Source organism: Microtus oregoni, unplaced genomic scaffold, assembly GCF_018167655.1.
Source record: "Microtus oregoni isolate MIOR12 unplaced genomic scaffold, Mior012 000011F_ref0000422, whole genome shotgun sequence".
Lineage (NCBI taxonomy): Eukaryota > Metazoa > Chordata > Mammalia > Rodentia > Cricetidae > Microtus > Microtus oregoni.
The window spans coordinates 8,052,033-8,071,156 of NW_024543070.1; the positions used below are offsets into that span (position 1 = coordinate 8,052,033).

Genomic DNA, 19,124 nt, shown 5'->3' on the forward strand with positions numbered 1-19,124 from the left:
AATTCTCTCTTAGCCTCCTTCCGCTTTCCTAGCCCATTATCTTCCAGGTAGTGCCTCTCCGTGACCCTGGAATAACTGACTGCCGGGTGGGTTACAACCCCTAGACTGAGTAGCCCACCCAAAGGCCATCAACACTATATCTGACTAAAAGAATACAAAATCAGTTTGACCAACATTGTATTCTGTCCTAGCAACATGTCAGATGAGTTATGAAAAATCTAAAACATGGGCTGAGTCCAAGCAGGGCTTCAAGGCTCCTAACAAACATAGGCTACCAAGCAGAGCCAGGCCAGGAGTGGCCAGTAGAGAGAAGAGAACTGGCTCCTCCGAGCAGAGATCACCTGATTCTCTAAGCTCATTGGGCAAGTCAACTGGCAGATTTCTGCACAGAATACTGTCCTCTTGCAGGTAATAGTTTTTTGCTTTATAGTCTGATCCAAACTCCTTTATTCAACTTAAACATGAAGCCGGAGTCACTCTTGTTACGTGCTTGTTCGAACACTCATTTTCCTTCTAAGTCAGTTCAGTTTTATTTGTTATTGTTTTCAGATAGGGTTTCATGAGACAGCTCTGGCTTACCTCGCATGGCCTTGAATCACAGAGATCCGCTGCCTGCCTGCCTCTTCCTTCCTAGCCCTGAGCTCAAAGGCGTGTGCTCCCATGCCCAGGTTTTAAGTTCACATTCTTATTTTGGTTAGGTCTTTACCTATGGAGAAGGACTGTATTGCACTTTACCCTCAGAGAGCTCCCAAAATTAGCACACAGCCAGTACTCAAAAACACCTTGTGACTAGCCAGGTGTGGTGGCACAGGCCTTCAATCACAGCCCTCAAGAGGCAGGTGGATCTCCATGAGTTCAAGGCTAACTCAGGGAACAGAGTGAGTTCTAAAGCAGCCAAGAAAATGTACTGATGCTGATACCAGTCTAAAAATAAATACACACCCTCTGAGTCATGTGCTTATAGGATCTAAGCACTTAGACTAACATTATAAAGCCCTTCATTAAATTTTCACATTATGAATAAATACTTTTTTTTCTGTTTTGCAAGTGAGGAAACTGAGACTCGGAGAAAGGAGAAAGTTACTTTCAGGATGTTACACTGTATCAGGGCTTACATAGGCATCTGTCACCAACTGTCCAGAGGATAGGAGTGTGGGAGGGGTATCCATAGAAGCCAGCCACACAAAGACTCTTTAGAGAAGCCTGAAAGGGAACCGAGAGGATACAATGAGGTCATGAGCCACCTCCTTCCAGACAGAGGGTACATGGGGAAGAGGAGTTCATCTTAAGCACAGAAGCCACATGTGACTTGGATTCTGAAATAGCATTAAAAAAAGGTCATATTGTAACCATGTTTGAGCCACCAGAACTAAGCACCATCACCCAGAGGGCTGAGGCAACGGGCATTTGCTCATTACAGTTCCAGAGGCAGCAAAGTTGAAGATCAAGGCATCATTGATATTGAAAAAGGGCTCTCTCTTCCTGAGCACACATGGCAGGTCTTCTCAGGACCTTCCCTCGGTGTGTACACCAAGACTAAATCAGAACTCTAGGTCTCCCTCTTGTTCTTCTATTTATTTATTTTTGTTTTTTTGAGACAGGATTTCTCAGTGCAGCCCTGACTGTCCTGGAACTCGCTCTGTAGACCAGGTGGCCTCAAACTCAGGGAGATCCACCTGCCTCTGCCTCCTGAGTGCTGGGATTAAAGGTGTACACCACCACCACCCAGCAGTCTCCCTCTTCTTATGAGAGTATGTAAACTCTCAGATTTGGCATTCCTTCATTTAACTTTACTTCCTAGAGCACTTATCTCCAAATAAAATCACATTTTGAAATTGGCCTTCAACTCATTTATTTATAATTCAGTCCATTGTGATCAAATTTACTCACTTAAATTATCATATATATATATATACATATACATATATAATTTGAAAAGCTACATTAGACTGCTACTATATGGCTGTATATTCTCTAGCACTGGACTAGGCTGACTGTCAGATGAAGCAGTGGCTTATTCCCGAATCATGATAGCTGATTATTCATGGTGGATAAGCAAGCAGTGTTTGTTTTACACCCTGACAGGCTGCACACTGTGTGGGAGCATCAGGAAAAGGGACCAACTCAGGATTTTGTCTTCATGCTCCCTCTGTGGCACAGACCACCAAGAAAGCTGTGGACAACCCACACTTGAGTAATACTTATCTTTAGGGTCCCTTGGTGTCTTACATTGGTTGTTCCTGGGATAAAACACTCTGAGAAAAGCAACTTGAAGGAGAAGGGCTTATTTTTGCTTACAGTTCAGCGGGATAGGGCCCACTGTGGCCGGACCTTCCGGGTCAGGAAGCAGAAAAAGTAAACAGGAAGTGGGGCTAGGAGATAAACCCTCAAGGTCCGCCCCCGCCGGCTCACTTCCTCCAGTGAGGCCCCATCAGCTACAAACTGCGCAACTCTTTTAACAGCCAAATCCGCGGGGTCCTGAGTGTTCAGACACAGGAACATGTGGGGATGTTTTACAGTCGAACCACCTGGCTTGTGTAGTTGACTTTAGGAAAGCTGACTGTGTCTTGTGTAGGAAGGAATGAATATTGCTCAGCTCTATCGCAAAGACACCTGCTAGTCATCAAAGCCGGACAAATGCAGGGCTTAGATGCTAGCCCCAGAATTGGTCTCTGTTTTCTCTCAGTAGCAGACAAAGCCATTTACTCAGAGACACTGTCTGTACCATTTCCCTACACACTCGTTAGAGGTAAGAACTGTACACACTGATGAGTGGAACTATTTCTTTGTCTCATTCTGTCATTAGCCTCGCTTTCTGTACTTGCTGAAAACACCGCGCTTCCGCGGGTAATTGCTGGGAGTCTGATACCACAAAGGGCATTTTTGGAGAAGGCGGTGCCGGTGGTCAATTAGCTGATTCCCTAGCGGATGCCTCCCAGGTGGGTGAGCTGTTTTCAAAGCCACAAAACTGCTTATGAATCCCTTTAACAAAAACAGCAAAAAGCATCAAGAATTAAAAGTATTGAGCTGCGTTTGGTGTTTTATGTCCACAATCTCAGGACTTCCGAGGTTGAAGTAGGAAGACTGTCTTGAGTTTAAAGCCAGTCTGAACTATATAGTACAGTTGGTTCCTGGCAGGCCTGGGTTACAGTGTGAAACTCTCTCAAAAGAAAAAGAAAAAACAAAGAACTAAAAGTAACCTGTTGTGCCGTTGTTAAATAATTATAGTTCTTTAGAAACTGCTGTACCTACAGAAAGCTAGAGACACTTTTATAGCCATTTTCTATACCACACACGAGAGAGAGAGAGAGAGAGAGAGAGAGAGAGAGAGAGAGAGTTATGACTCCATACAAAAACACACCTAGTTATTTAAAATTATTGAACGTTTACTTAGCAGAGTGTACTTGGCAATCAAAAGAGTAGGAGATATTCACATACTTAGCGACTTTGCAATCTTGCATCTGTCCACAACCACCACCCATCACCACCACCACAGGCACCAAAGGGTTGGTCTGGGTCAACAACAGGTCACCAGCTGCAAGGGCCTTATTTACAAAGTGGACCTCTTGGGTTCTTCACTCAGTGCAGAATTCAGCGCATTGTTAAGGATTATGAGAGACAGAAACCCGATGGCCAGGCCCCACGGATAGGAGAGGAAGACTCTGAGGAGGCCAGAGGACACGACCAATCTCAGCACCATCCCCCTTTAATAACCACAGAAACACTCGTCTCAGTGTGCAGACATGAAGGGTCTTCCTCCCAGACCCTAATAGCCCTTTAATATTCACGCCTTAGTTTTTACCTAGTTTGGTCCCCCACTGCATAAAGGGCCTCAGATTGTCTTCCACCCTTAATTTATTTATTTTTGGTTTTTCAAGACAGGGTTTCTCTGTAGCTTTGGAGCATATCCTGGAACTAGCTCTTGTAGACCAGGCTGGCCTCGAACTCACAGAGATCCACCCGCCTCTTGTCTTCCACTCTTAACACAGAACTTGGGCAGTGTGAACTTGGAGTCAGTGGTTCTGTGCCTGGCATGTGCCTGCTCTCTCTGCCTCTGATTTAACCTGCATCATTAGTGACGCCCTATTCAAAGGACCTGCCAGGCTTATTGTTCCCAGCCTCTTGAGCATGTTCGCCTAACCACGCCAAAGTAGTAATTGGAAAAACGGAAGCACACATACCTTTCAGGAGGTTGAAAAGAAGGAAGGAACACAGGAGAGAAAGAGAAACTGTTTTGTCTTCTTTCCTTTGTTTTGCTAGGAAACCATAGAACTCTCGAGGGAAAAAAATCAAAGTCTCCCAAGTGTTGCTTGTGTAATCATGATTCGGGGAGGAGGGAAGGTGGAACCCGGGGAACAGAAATGTGTTACCTTGATGTCTCATCAGAATCAGTTCTGAGGTCCTCCGAGGACAGACAGTCATAACCCATCTCTCCTTTCTTCCATTCTAAATAAGCACCTACTCAAGAATCACATCTTGGCTCTAAGCCCCTTCACACAGTCTCAGCTTCAAGCATTTAATATTAGCATCCAATTACTCTCTGCCTCCTTTATACTCCAATATAAATGCTGCAGTATTTATGTATTTCTAATGAAAAATCTCAAAAAGAAAATCAGTTGTCTCAAGAGAAAACTAACCCATGTTTATAGCTGTGTCTAAGAAATGCATTAATCCCTAAATTACCACCCTCTAAAGATTATTTTCTGCCACTAGGACTTGGATATTATATCGCGAGACATTAAAACCACTACTCTGGCCAGCCCTGTTCATTTATGAATTATAGGGTAAAAACTAATATCTCATTCCTAACGACTTCGACTGCAAGGAAGGAACACAAAATTATTGGCAAACAAGCTTGCAATCATCGGACAAAACCTTAAAGCTGGCTCCAGAATGGGCTGTATTTGACCTGTGCTTGTATTAAGACAGTGTTGCACTCCTGAGTAAAATATGTGTAACCAAAAGTGTGTTCTACTTTGCGAGTTATGGACTGATGAAACTCAGAGCAGGTGAAAACCTCACCAGACTTTTCCAGACTCAGTTACACTCTACAAAAAGCACACCCCCTTGGCCAAGGATTGTTTCTCTTTTGCAGTCAGCAGAGGATACAGTTTGCTGCTTTTGCCATGCAAGATGCTACAAAAACACCAAGGAAAATCAAACACGATTGACCAAGTTCAAAGGCAATATAAGGGTTTCAAACCAGGCAGAGGGAAATCCAGAGGCAAAGAATGATAGCCGAACACAGGGTTTTATTAAAAGGCTAAGACGACCCAAACTGGCAATGGGTCATCTTGTACAGAAAGTCACTAGGGCACACAAAGCAATTATACTGTATTATTTCTAAGTTTTTTTTTTCTTCAAGACAGAGTTTCTCTGTGTAGCTTTGAAGCCTGTCCTGGGACTCCCTCTATAGACCAGGCTGGTCTTGAACTTACAGAGATTCACCTGCCCCTCCCGAGTACTGGGATTAAAGATGTGTGCCATCACTGCCTGGCTATTTCTAAGTTTTAAGCACACTCTAACACAAATTTTAATCTATAAACTGACAGAATTTCTTGGTTAGTTGTGTATCTTGTTGCTATGACAAAATCTCTGATGTTCTAGTTACTCTCCTGTTGCTGTGTTAAAAAAAAAACACCACAAACAGCTTGGAGGAAGAACTGGTTTACTTAGCTTGTACTTCCACGGCACAGTCTTTCATTGAGGGAAGTTAGAGTAGAAACTTCAAGCAGAAACCATGGGAACTCTGCTTGCTGGCTTACTCTGTCCAAGCTTAGCCAGCTTATTATAGAGCTCAGGACCACCTGCTTAGAAAATAATAGCCCCACACTCAGTGAGCTGTGCCCTCCTACATCAATCACGACAGTCAAGACAATTGCTCACAGACGTGTCCACAGCCCAACCCAATAAAGACAATTCATTAATTGAAATGTGATGTTAACGCTAACTCGGGCCACTGGCAAAAGCAACTGAAGAAAGGATTTATTCTGCATTAGCATTTGAGGGGAATAGATTCTATCATGGCAGAGAAAACACGGTCATAGGACTGGGAGGTGGCTGGTCATATTGCACACACTGGCTGAAAACAGAAAGGAAATAGGATGGGTGGGAACCCTACAAACCTCCACTACCCCAGTGAGTGACTTCCTCCAGGGACTCTCTACAACCTTCCCAAATGGAACTTCAACTAGGGAAACGGTGTTTAGATGCATTTGCCTGTAGAGGGCATTTCACATCCAAATCACTATGACTTCCAAAAACGTCATGGCATTGCTGGTAAAGATTACTGTCTAACTTTAAGAGTTGGAACAGTAGTCTTTGGTGTATCGTTTACTTCGTGAGTCTGGCATTCTTTGTCCTTTTGCACAGCTTTAACTAAGTAGACTTATTTCTTCCCAGGTTTCCTCAGCCTCGTTAGTCAGGAGGATGGAACCCAAAATTGGTTGCCTTTTCAAATGAACGAAGTCACCTTTTAAAACTCTCTCCACTTTTCTTATTAATTCCCAGCCTGCAAAACCCTTAATGTTTATGAATTATATTAATTTATTAGATCAGCGTATAGCTATGTATATTAATTTGTAACATGTATTGTACTTAAAAATCACAACCCTATAGCTTAATGTTGCAAAACACTGGAATACATACATAGAAGGATGATTAATTAAACCATGGTACACGTACATACAATAAACATGGAGTCATGAAAAAAGGAAAAAGAAGACATTATGAGGTAAAATTGAGTGACATAGCACCCACACAAACACATACATCACACACCTACACACCTACCCATATATATGTATATATGTGTGCATATAGTAAATTTAAAAAACATATGAAATATATTAACTGTTCTAATACTCTTCAACTTTGAATAAAATTCCCAACCAACACATCTAAAGTTTAAGATATTTTAAGTCCAAAATACATGTTAGACCGCAGGTGCAGCTTAGTGGTAGTATACTTGACTAGCATGCACAAGTCCTTAGGTTTGGCCACTAGGAGTACTACCAAAAAAAGAACGAAAAGAAAAAAAAAAGGAAAGGAAAGACACAAGTAACCCCCTGCATGTCATGTCTAAGAGGATATTGTTGACTGTCAAGTTTTCCCCATTTGTGATCATGGGACTGATTAGGAATTGTAGCTACATGCTGCTACTCACTCTCACAAGGGAATATCTTATTACTAAGTGTCATTAATCTTGGAAAATATCAAAATACAAATTTTAAAGTTGTTTCTTGCCGCACTGCTGGCACGGCCTGGATGCCGAGATTGGTGGTGGTGGTGTGCTGGAATTGAGACACGGAGGCTTCTTTTCAGGTGGAAGAACAGCAACCTTTATTTTTCCCTGAGCTAAAGCCTTTTATACCTCTACTGCTTCTGTGGAAAACCACCGGCCAGAAAGAACACAAACATCCCTGTCAATTACAGACCACAAGGAAGTTCCACTGCGGTCAGGGGGAGTGAGGGCAGCTAGATCACAACAGCTTCCTTCTGGGTGCATATATAAAAACATTATAAATAGCTGGACATAGTGGTGCAGGAGGACCTCTGTGAGTTCGAGGCCAGTCTGGTCTATCCAGCAAGCTCCAGGACAGCCAAGTCTACATAGAGACCCTGTCTCAAAATCTAAACCCAAACAAAAACATTAGAAGTAGCATTCAAAACCTTTAAAAGAGAATCGTAAGTTAAACAATTGTAAGCCAGGATATTACATAGACAGTATCCTCATGTAAGACAAAGGGAATCTTGGAGAAGTTTCATATTAAAGATAGAAAAACATAAAAAAGCAGGACAAAGTCATTAGATGCTCTTAAAGAAAACCATGAGCAAGTCTGCTTGAAATCTACCCATAAATCCAACAAAAATGCTTTTCAACAATTTGACAGTGACTAATAAATTAGTGTTCATGATATGCTAAGTTTTTGACCTGTAATCTTGGCACCATTTAGATACATTTTATGCTTGTATATGACTTAAAAAAAAACTATAAAAATCTCGGCATTCACACTTTCTTGAGCAACACAAGCATGTTCCTAGGCTAAATCTATATATGAGGTTTATTTATACAGCAAAACATCCTTAGACAGCTTTCTCCATAATCTAATTCTTAAATGCAACTTTAATCCATTACAATTAGCGATTTGATAGCATAACATCAATAATCCCACAAAACACGCTCTAAATAATGTGCATAGAACATCCTATTTAAATACAATTACATAAAAATATTTTTACAGTCTGGAGAGATGGGTCCATAGCTAAGAGCACTTGCTGCTTTTACAAAGAACCTGAATTCAGGTCTCAGCATCTACTTGGTTCATAACCACCTGCCCCTCCAATTAGAGGGCACCTGATATCCTCTGATGACCTTCTCAGGCGCCGCATACATATCAAAATAATGTAGTATAGGGGACTGGAGAGATGGCTCAGCATTTAAGAGCATGGCTGCTCTTCCAGAGGTTCCGAGTTAACCTCCCAGCAACCACATGGTGACTCACAACTATGAAAAAATGGGATCTGATGCCCTTTTCTGGCATGTGGGCATACATGCCAATAAAGCACACATATCAAAGTAAATAAATTCAAAACAAATCCAAATTTAGCTATTCCAAAAATTATTCTTCGAAAGTTTTCCTTTCTCAGATCACATCTACACAAGGTTCTCCCTGCTATTCTCAAGGTTTACTGCCTGACATCATTTATTTCTGGCCAAGAAAAAGATGTGTGTGAATTAAAAACGTTGAGGCAAAACTTCATAACATACGATACTACCATGTTTACTTATTAATAAACCAGACAAATGAAAGCCCTTCTGTGTCTCACCTCTGCTGGCACTATGATCTGAGCCTGTGAGATCACTTGTGTGTCCCACTTCCACTGGCTCTGTGACCTGAGCCAGTGAGATCTCTTCTGTGTCCCACCTCTGCTAGCACCGTGACCTAAGTATGTGGTATCACGTGACTAACTACTGTCTCTCAGGTCCAGACCCAAACTTCACAGTCTCTGCTTTAGGCTGCAAGGAAGGACTGAAAAGGCCAACTATATTTTGACTTTTCCAACTCGGCCAGCAGGGGGCACCAAGGGACATAGAAAGGCTGGAGCAAGACAAGGGTTTGCAGGCTTTCTCCTGGTTGCGTCAAGCTTCTTTCCAGTTTAGTTCCGCCCTGCGGTGATTCTTTTTTCTTCTTTCCCACTCGCTTTCCCTGTCAGATTCCATTTCGCTGGATTTCACCTCAGAGTTTCAGACTAGGGGTGTCCACAGCTGGGACACCAGCAACTGCTGACACTCCCTTCTCAGAGGTCTGAGTGCAGCTCCAGGGCCCCTTCTTTGTCTTTGATCCTCTAATTCACCAGAGCAGTGGAGTCCACCCTCTCCTCTGGGTTTGGACCACAGCCCCACGAACCCTTGAGTAGCTGAGGTGGCTCAGCTCTCTCCCTGTGGCACCGTCACTGGGACAGCTAACTGCTGCTCGTGGCTCCTAGCTTGGAGTCATCTCGCTGCTGGTCCTGGCCGTTTCTGCCCTCCATTGCTAGTCCCTAATACGGAACTCTCTCAGTCAAAGAGCAGACAGGCTTCTGAGTTTCATAATAGACCCTTACTGATTTGAAAGAGTCTCAAGAAAAGCTTTTGTACTTAGGCTGGATCCAGACTCGAAATGTGGAGGACAGTTCTGTCACCTAGTGTCACTATTCAGGGTTTTGATAAGAACCAAAGACTTGGAGGCCAGGAAGGCTGGGCCTTAACAATCAGCTTTGAATTCCACCACCACTTACCCTATAACACAGCAGCTTTAAGAGCAGCATTAGAATTGCCCCTTCTTAAGATTTACAATACCATAAGAAAGGGTAAAAGTGTCAGGGATTCTTTGAGCCCATCTTAAAGGAAAGCTATGTCCTCCTGTTCAACATAATGGAATCTAAGTTCTTCTCCTGACCTGGGGTGACCCTGGAGACAAATCCCTCAAACAGCACAAACACTTCTACTGCCCCTTAAGAGTTCATCCAACTTGGCCTGTCAGTCACCTGAGGAGACCAGCCCTGGAGAAAGTGGAATGGCCCAAAGACAAACTAAGGAGATGGCAGGAGTAATTATCCCTTTAGTGAGACCATACACCTGTCCATCCCAGACACCCGCCCCCCTCGTTTAGTTGCTTGAATATCTTTACTGCTAAGCCTGCCCACCTTCCTGAATTCTAACTCAAAAAGGCACAACTTTTCATCCCCATTCCTTTTCTTTCTTTGATACCTGCCCAATTCCTAAGTTTGCTTGCCTGGGCACCTGGATGTCCTCATTCTTCCTCTAAAGACAGCACCATCACTTCCTCTCTCCACCACCGAACCTACCTGCTGTCACTGACCCTAACTCAAGAAGCCTGATTGTCTCTTTTCCATCTCTATCTCTTGTCAGCTGCTGAGGGCACAGCTCGCTAACTCTGATAATTTTCACTCAAAATGTAATAAAATGATATTCAAGGTTCCTCCTGTGTCCTTTTCAATGAAACTAAACACACAAAGGGACCCCCGATTTCTCAGTACCATCGTCATCTTTAACCTTTCAATGTGAGGTTTGCTGATATATGGGTAATGGTGAGATACAGCCATCTGCAGTATTTTTTGGGAGCTGGTTTCAGGACTGCACAGACACTAACTCCTTCCTGTGCTTAAGTCCATTGTATAGAATAGCACAGTAGTTTCATCTAACCTGTGTGCCTCTTTCTTATTATTTAAATTATTTATAGTTGTTGCTTGTAAAATGGAATCCCTCAGAGTAAGAGACAGCCTTTGGGTGGGGAAATGACAGTTTAATATACTATCGAGAAACTCAGAGCCAGACACACCCTGATCTCAACTCTCTCAATCATGAATGTTACGTCTTCAAAAATGTGAACAAAACAAACCTCACATATTTATAAAAATAACAAGTTTTGGACATGTTATAACAACATGAAATAGACTAAGAGATGATTAGAGTACCAGATGACCTCTAAGGGGTTTAGTCATCAAGATGCCCTGAGTTCTCAGCCAGAGTCTTCAAACAGCTAGAACAGCGGATCTAGAAATCTTTTTTTTTTATAATTTTTTTTTATTAAGAAAAGAAGAAAAAAAAACATAAACAAAAAACAAGTTTCCACCTCCTCCCAGCCTCCCACTTCCCTCCCCTTTCTCCCACCCTTCTCCCCCTCCCCCCACTCCTCTCCCCCTCCCTCTCCAGTCCACAGAGCAGTCCGGGTTCCCTGCCCTGTGGTAAGTCCTAGGTCCTCCCCGCTCCGTCCATATCTAGGAAGGTGAACATTCAAACTGGCTAGGCTTCCACAGAGCCAGCACATTAAGTAGGATCAAAACCCCGTGCCATTGTCCTTGGCGTCTCATCAGCCCTCATTGTTCGCCATGTTCAGAGAGTCCGGTTTTATCCCATGCTTTTTCGGTCACAGTCCAGCTGGCCTTGGTGAGCTCTCAGTAGATCAGCTCCACTGTCTCAGTGGGTGGGTGCACGCCTCGTGGTCCCGACTTCTTTGCTCATGTTCTCCCTCCTTCTGCTCCTCATTGGGACCTTGGGAGTTCAGTCCAGTACTCATGTGTGGGTCTCTGTCTCTATCTCTATCCATCACCAGATGAAGGTTCTATGATGATATGCAAGATATTCGTCAGTATTGCTCTAGGATAGGGTCATTTCAGGTTCCCAATCCTCAGCTGCCCAAGGAACTAACTGGGAACCTCATGTTGGGCACTTGGGAGCCCCTCTAGGGTCAAATCTCTTGCTCACCCTAAAGTGGTTCCCTTAACTAAGAATTGTGGTTCCGTGCTCCCCTATCCACCTTTCCTTTATCCCAATTCTCCTGATTCCCCAAGTCCCCCCTCCTTCCCTTCTACCTTTTCTCTCCCCATCTCCCCTTACCCCCATCCCACCCCACCCCCAAGATCCTAATTTTCTCCCCGGCAATTTGGTCTACTTCCCTTAGCAAAGAGGATAACTATATGTTTTTCCTAGGGTTCACCTTCTTACTTAGCTTCTTTAGGTTCACCTATTGTAGACTCCGTGGCCCTTATTTATGGCTAGAAACCAATTATGAGCGAGTACATCCCATGTTCATCTTTTTGGGTCTGGGACACCTCACTCAGGATAGTGTTTTCTATTTCCATCCATTTGCATGCAAAATTCGAGAAGTCATTGTTTTTTACCGCAGCGTAGTACTCTAGCGTGTATATATTCCATACTTTCTTCATCCATTCTTCCATTGAAGGGCATCTAGGTTGTTTCCAGATTCTGGCTATTACAAATAATACTGCTATGAACATAGTTGAACAAATGCTTTTGTCATATGATAGAGCATCTCTTGGGTATATTCCCAGGAGTGGTATTGCTGGGTCCAGGGGTAAGTTGATCCCGAATTTCCTGAGAAACCGAAACACTGACTTCCACAGTGGTTGCACAAGATTGCATTCCCACCAGCAATGGATGAGGGTACCCGTTCCTCCACAGCCTCTCCAGCAAAGGTTATCCTTGGTGTTTTTGACTTTAGCCATTCTGACAGGTGTAAGATGATATCTCAAAGTTGTTTTGATTTGCATTTCCCTGATTGCTAAGGAAGTTGAGCACGACTTTAAGTGTCTTTTGGCCATTTGAACTTCCTCTGCTGAGAATTCTCTGTTCAGTTCTGTGCCCCATTTTTTAATTGGGTTAATTAGCATTTTAAAGTCTAGTTTCTTGAGTTCTTTATATATTTTGGAGATCAGACCTTTGTCTGTTGTGGGGTTGGTGAAGATCTTCTCCCAGTCAGTAGGTTGCCTTTGTGTCTTAGTGACTATGTCCTTTGCTTTACAGAAGCTTCTCAGTTTAAGTAGGTCCCATTTATTCAATGTTGCCCTTAATGTTTGTGCTTCTGGGGTTATACATAGGAAGCGATCTCCTGTGCCCATCTCCTGTACGGTACTTCCCACTTTCTCTTCTATCAGGTTCAGTGTGTTCGGGCTGATATTGAGGTCTTTAATCCATTTGGACTTGAGTTTTGTGCACGGTGATAGATAAGGGTCTATTTTCATTCTTCTACAGGATGACATCCAGTTGTGCCAGCACCATTTGTTGAAGATGCTTTCTTTCTTCCATTGTATACTTTTAGCTCCTTTATCAAAAATGAGGTGTTCATAGGTTTGTGGGATAAAATCCGGGTCTTCTATACGATTCCATTGGTCGACTTCTCTGTTTTTATGCCAGTACCACACTGTTTTCATTACTGTAGCTCTGTAATAGAGTTTGAAGTCAGGGATGGTAATGCCTCCAGAAGATCCTTTATTGTATAGGATTGTTTTGGCTATCCTGGGTTTTTTGTTTTTCCATATAAAGTTGATTATTGTCCTCTCCAGATCTGTGAAGAATTTTGATGGGATCTTGATGGGGATTGCATTGAATCTATAAATTGCCTTTGGTAGAATTGCCATTTTTACTATGTTGATCCTCCCAATCCAAGAGCAAGGGAGGTCCATCCATTTTTTGGTATCCTCTTCAATTTCTTTCTTCAATGCCTTAAAGTTCTTGTCAAATAGATCTTTCACTTCCTTGGTTAGATTTACCCCAAGATATTTTATGCTGTTTTTGGCTATTGTGAATGGTGAAGCTTCTCTGATTTCCCTCTCTGCTTCCCTATCCTTTGTGTATAAGAGGGCGACTGATTTTTTGGAGTTGATCTTGTATCCTGCCACATTACTAAAGCTGTTTATCAGCTGTAAAAGTTCTTTGGTGGAGTTTTTGGGGTCGCTTATGTACACTATCATATCATCTGCAAATAACGAAAGTTTAACTTCTTCCTTTCCAATTCGAATCCCCTTGATTCCATTATGTTGTCTTATTGCTATTGCTAGAACTTCAAGCACTATATTGAAGAGGTATGGCGAGAGTGGACAGCCTTGTCGTGTTCCTGAGTTAAGTGGGATGGCTTTGAGTTTCTCTCCATTTAATTTGATGTTAGCTGTCGGCTTGCTGTATATAGCTTTTATTATATTTAGGTATGACCCTTGTATCCCTAATCTCTCCAAGACTTTTAACATAAATGGATGTTGAATTTTGTCAAATGCTTTTTCAGCATCTAATGAAATGATCATATGGTTTTTTTCTTTCAGTTTATTTATATGCTGGATTACATTGATAGATTTTCGTATGTTGAACCAGCCCTGCATCTGAGGAATGAAGCCTACTTGATCATAATGGATAATTTTTCGGATGTGTTCTTGGATTCGATTTGCCAGTATTTTGTTGAGGATTTTTGCGTCGATATTCATGAGTGAGATTGGCCTGTAGTTCTCTTTCCTGGTTGAGTCTTTGAGTGGTTTTGGTATCAGAGCAATTGTGGCTTCATAAAAGGAGTTTGGTAATGACCCTTCTGTTTCTATCTTGTGGAATACATTAAGGAGTATAGGTATTAGATCTTCTTGGAAGATCTGGTAGAATTCCGCATTGAAACCATCTGGTCCTGGGCTTTTTTTGGTAGGGAGGTTTTTTATAACCTCTTCTAATTCTTCGCGACTAACAGGTCTATTTAGATTGTTCACCAGGTCCTGATTTAACTTTGGTATATGATATTTATCTAAAAAAGTATCCATTTCCTTTACATTTTCCAATTTTGTGGCATATAGGCTTTTGTAGTAAGATCTAATGATTCTCTGAATTTCCTCTGTGTCTGTGGTTATGTCCCCCTTTTCATTTCTGATCTTATTAATTTGCAAATTCTCTCTCTGCCGTTTGATTAGCTTGGATAGTGGTTTGTCAATCTTGTTGATTTTCTCCAGGAACCAGCTTTTTGTTTCATTGATTTTTTGTATTGTTTTCTGTGTTTCTATTTTGTTGATTTCAGCCCTCAGTTTGATTATTTCCAGTCTTCTACTCCTCCTAGGTGAGTCTGCTTCTTTTTTTTCTAGAGCTTTCAGGTGGGCTGTTAAGTCTCCAATGTGAGCTTTCTCTGTTTTCTTTAAGTGGGCACTTAGTGCTATGAACTTTCCTCTTAGGACTGCTTTCATAGTGTCCCATAAGTTTGAGTATGTTGTTTCTTTATTTTCATTGAATTCCAGGAAGACTTTAATTTCTTTCTTTATTTCTTCCTTAATCCAGGTATGGTTCAATAGTTGACTGTTCAGTTTCCATGACTTTGTATGCTTTCTGGGGGTAGCATTATTGTTGAATTCTAACTTTAATCCATGGTGATCTGATAAGACACAGGTGGTTACTAATATTTTTTTGTAACTGTGGATGTTTGCTTTGTTACCGACTATGTGGTCGATTTTCGAGAAGGTTCCATGAGCTGCAGAGAAGAAGGTATATTCTTTCCTATTTGGATGGAATGTTCTATAGATGTCTGTTAAGTCCATTTGATTCATTACCTCCATTAATTCTCTTATTTCTCTGTTAGGTTTCTGTCTGATTGACCTGTCCATTGGTGAGAGAGGAGTGTTGAAGTCTCCTACTATTAGTGTGTGCGGTTTGATGGCTGCCTTGAATTTTAGCAATGTTTCTTTTATGTACGTGGGTGCTTTTATATTAGGGGCATAGATGTTCAGGATTGAGACTTCATCCTGATGAACTGTTCCTGTTATGAGTATAAAATGCCCCTCTCCATCTCTTCTGATTGATTTAAGTTTAAAGTCAACTTTGTTAGAGATTAGTATGGCCACACCTGCCTGTTTCTTAGGTCCATTTGCTTGATAGGCCTTTTCCCAGCCCTTTACTCTGAGTAGGTGCCTGTCTTTGTGGTTGAGGTGTGTTTCTTGTAAACAGCAGAATGTTGGATCCTGTTTTCTTATCCAATCTCTTAGCCTGTGCCTTTTTATAGGTGAGTTGAGTCCATTGACAGTAAGTGATATTAATGACCAGTGGTTGTTAACTCCGGTCATTTTTTTTTTTAGTCGTAGAGTTTGTGTGTTTCCCTTCTTTGTTTTGTGTTGGTGAAGGGTCTCTAGATGTCTGAGTTATTGTGGTCATTGTTGGACTCCTTGGTTAGTGATTTTCCTTCAATTACTTTCTGTAAGGCTGGATTTGTGGCTGCGTATTGTTTAAATTTGTTTTTATCCTGGAAAATTTTATTTTCTCCATTTATAGTGAATGAAAGCTTGGCTGGGTATAGTAATCTGGGCTTGCACCCATGGTCTCTCAGTTTCTGCAGTACATCTATCCAGGACCTTCTGGCTTTCATGGTTTCCATGGAGAAGTCAGGTGTAAGTCTGATAGGTTTACCTTTATAAGTAATTTGGCCTTTTTCCTTTGCAGCTCTTAATATTCTTTCCTTATTCTGTATGCTTTGTGTTTTGATAATTAGATGGCGAGGGGATGTTTTTTTTTGATCCAGCCTATTCGGTGTTCTGTATGCTTCTTGCACCTTCATAGGAAAATCTTTCTTTAGGTTGGGAAAGTTTTCTTCTATAATTTTATTAAATATATTTTCTGGACCATTGAGCTGCCCTTCTTCTCCTTCTTCTACTCCTATTATTCTTAGGTTTGGTCTTTTTATTGTGTCCCATATTTCCTGAATGTTTTGTGATGAGAGTTTGTTGGACTTGCTGTTTTCTTTGATCAGTGTGTTTATTTTCTCTATGGTATCTTCAGAATCCGAGAGTCTTTCTTCTATCTCTTGTATTCTGCTGGTTATGCTTGTTTCTGTAGTCTCTATTCGTTTACCTAGATTTTCCATGTCCAGCCGGCCCTCTGTTTGTGTTTTCTTCTTTGCCTCCATTTCAGTTTTCAGGTCTTGAACTGTTTCCATTATCTGTTTGATTGTTTTTCCTTGGTTTTCTAGGGTATCATTCACTGATTTATTCAATTCTTCAAACTTTCTGTTATATTTCTCATCCATTTCTATAAGGGCGTTTTTTACATGCTGTTTAAGGGTGTCAATCACTTTCATGAAGTCAATCTTTTCTCCTTCCTCTTGATTAAGGGGTTCTTGTCCTCCCGTTGTGAGGTCGCTTGTTTCTGGTAGCTTCATGTTGCTTTTCAGCTTGTTGGGCGAATTCTTGCCTTGACGTCGGCCCATCTCTTCTTCCAAATGCTCCCTATGGATCTTCTTTTACCGGATCAGGTCTCCTTGCCTACCAAACGCTGTCTCTCCCCAATGTTGGCTCTCCCAATGCTGGGTCTCCTGGCGCCGAAAGATCAGGCCTCCGTGCTGGTTGGGCAGCTCGCAAACAAAGCACCTACCCGGCTTGGTGCAGGCAGACCCCAGAAACAAAGGAACTGCTGCCCGCCCGGGAGCCCCGGGTACTCGGACCCAGCGCTCAGATAGGCTGGGCTGGGCGATGCCACGCGCCAAAAGAGGGCAGTGGGGGCGAAATGGGGAGGGCTCTGGACAGACGCTGGGTGGGCCAGGAAGAAAGAGGCAGCACCCGGGGAGTAGAGGCCCTGCCGAGAGCCCAAGCAGGACAGGGGGCCAAGAAACCCCCCGAGCTTCCCGTCCCTGGCTGGCGCCGTGGGCCAGAAACTCACCCCAATGCTGGGTCTCCTGGCGCCGAAAGATCAGGCCTCCGTGCTGGTTGGGCAGCTCGCAAACAAAGCGCCTACCCCGCTTGGTGCAGGCAGGCCCCAGAAACAAAGGAACTGCTGCCCGCCCGGGAGCCCCGGGTACTCGGACCCAGCGCCCAGATAGGCTGGGCTGGGCGATGCCACGCGCCAAAAGAGGGCAGTGGGGGCGAAGTGGGGAGGGCTCTGGACAGACGCTGGGTGGGCCAGGAAGAAAGAGGCAGCACCCGGGGAGTAGAGGCCCTGCAGAGAGCCCAAGCAGGACAGGGGGCCAAGAAACCCCCCGAGCTCCCCGTCCCTGGCTGGCGCCGTGGGCCAGAAACTCACCCCAATGCTGGGTCTCCTGGCGCCGAAAGATCAGGCCTCCGTGCTGGTTGGGCAGCTCGCAAACAAAGCGCCTACCCCGCTTGGTGCAGGCAGGCCCCAGAAACAAAGGAACTGCTGCCCGCCCGGGAGCCCCGGGTACTCGGACCCAGCGCCCAGATAGGCTGGGCTGGGCGATGCCACGTGCCAAAAGAGGGCAGTGGGGGCGAAGTGGGGAGGGCTCTGGACGGAAGCTGGGTGGGCCAGGAAGAAAGAGGCAGCACCCGGGGAGTAGAGGCCCTGCAGAGAGCCCAAGCAGGACAGGGGGCCAAGAAAACCCCGAGCTCCCCGTCCCAGGCTGGCGCCGTGGGCCAGAAACTCACCCCAATGCTGGGTCTCCTGGCGCCGAAAGATCAGGCCTCCGTGCTGGTTGGGCAGCTCGCAGACAAAGCGCCTACCCCGCTTGGTGCAGGCAGGCCACAGAAACAAAGGAACTGCTGCCCGCCCGGGAGCCCCGGGTACTCGGACCCAGCCTAGAAATCTTTTGTTAGTCAAGACCAACAGTCTGGTCACCAGCAACCTGAATCCTAAACCTCGTGCCTCACAGTTTGTGGAAAGATGGCCTCCAAAGCCAAGAGCTATGTGCTGAACCCTGGTAAAGACAGCAACAACCTGAGCCTCCACATCGACTCTTTTCAATGCCCATGGGAACACCAATGTCATTGTGAGCAGCAGCAAGCACAGCAGAGCCTGGGGGAGTGAGGAACCTGCCTTTCCCTTCCAGCCTGGGAGCATCATGGTTGGGTGCATCGGTTTCAGCTGTTATGACCTGACCATCAAGCTGCGAGATGGACCTCACATTCTCCAACTACCTCAACACAGAGGCCATCAACAACATGGAAGCAGATGGTGACTTCGGGGTCAAGTGTGTGGCCTATGCGTGAAGCCTGTTAGCTGGCTCCCAGCCACCACTACACCACTAGAGGCAGCTGCCTCTGCTCCCTAGGAGCCCCGCAAAGTCAGTCCTGCATTTTTGTGGCTGCTCTATGGGATTCTATAGGATGTGTAATTACAGTGCAAGCTAGAGTCTCAGCTCTGTCAAGTCCAGCAGGAGAATTAGGACATTGGTGGAGAGGTGGAGACACTGAGATTTTAGTGAGAAGGTTGAGCTGTGTCTGGGTTTTTTTTTTTTTTTTGCTTGTTTTTTTCTTTTGCTTTTTATGCCCCTAGTATTTGTCTTAAAAGCTCCAGAATTCAAATCTCTTCGTTAAAACAAATGAACAGAGTATTAATTTGATTTGTTTTTCGGATGGACAGG

General features: G+C 43.7%; 1 pseudogene; it reads left to right on the forward strand.

The window, feature by feature from the left end:
• Window positions 1–6,267: 6,267 nt before the first annotated feature.
• Window positions 6,268–18,750, forward strand: LOC121453553 (annotated as a pseudogene).
• The last annotated feature ends 374 nt before the right edge of the window (window positions 18,751–19,124 follow it).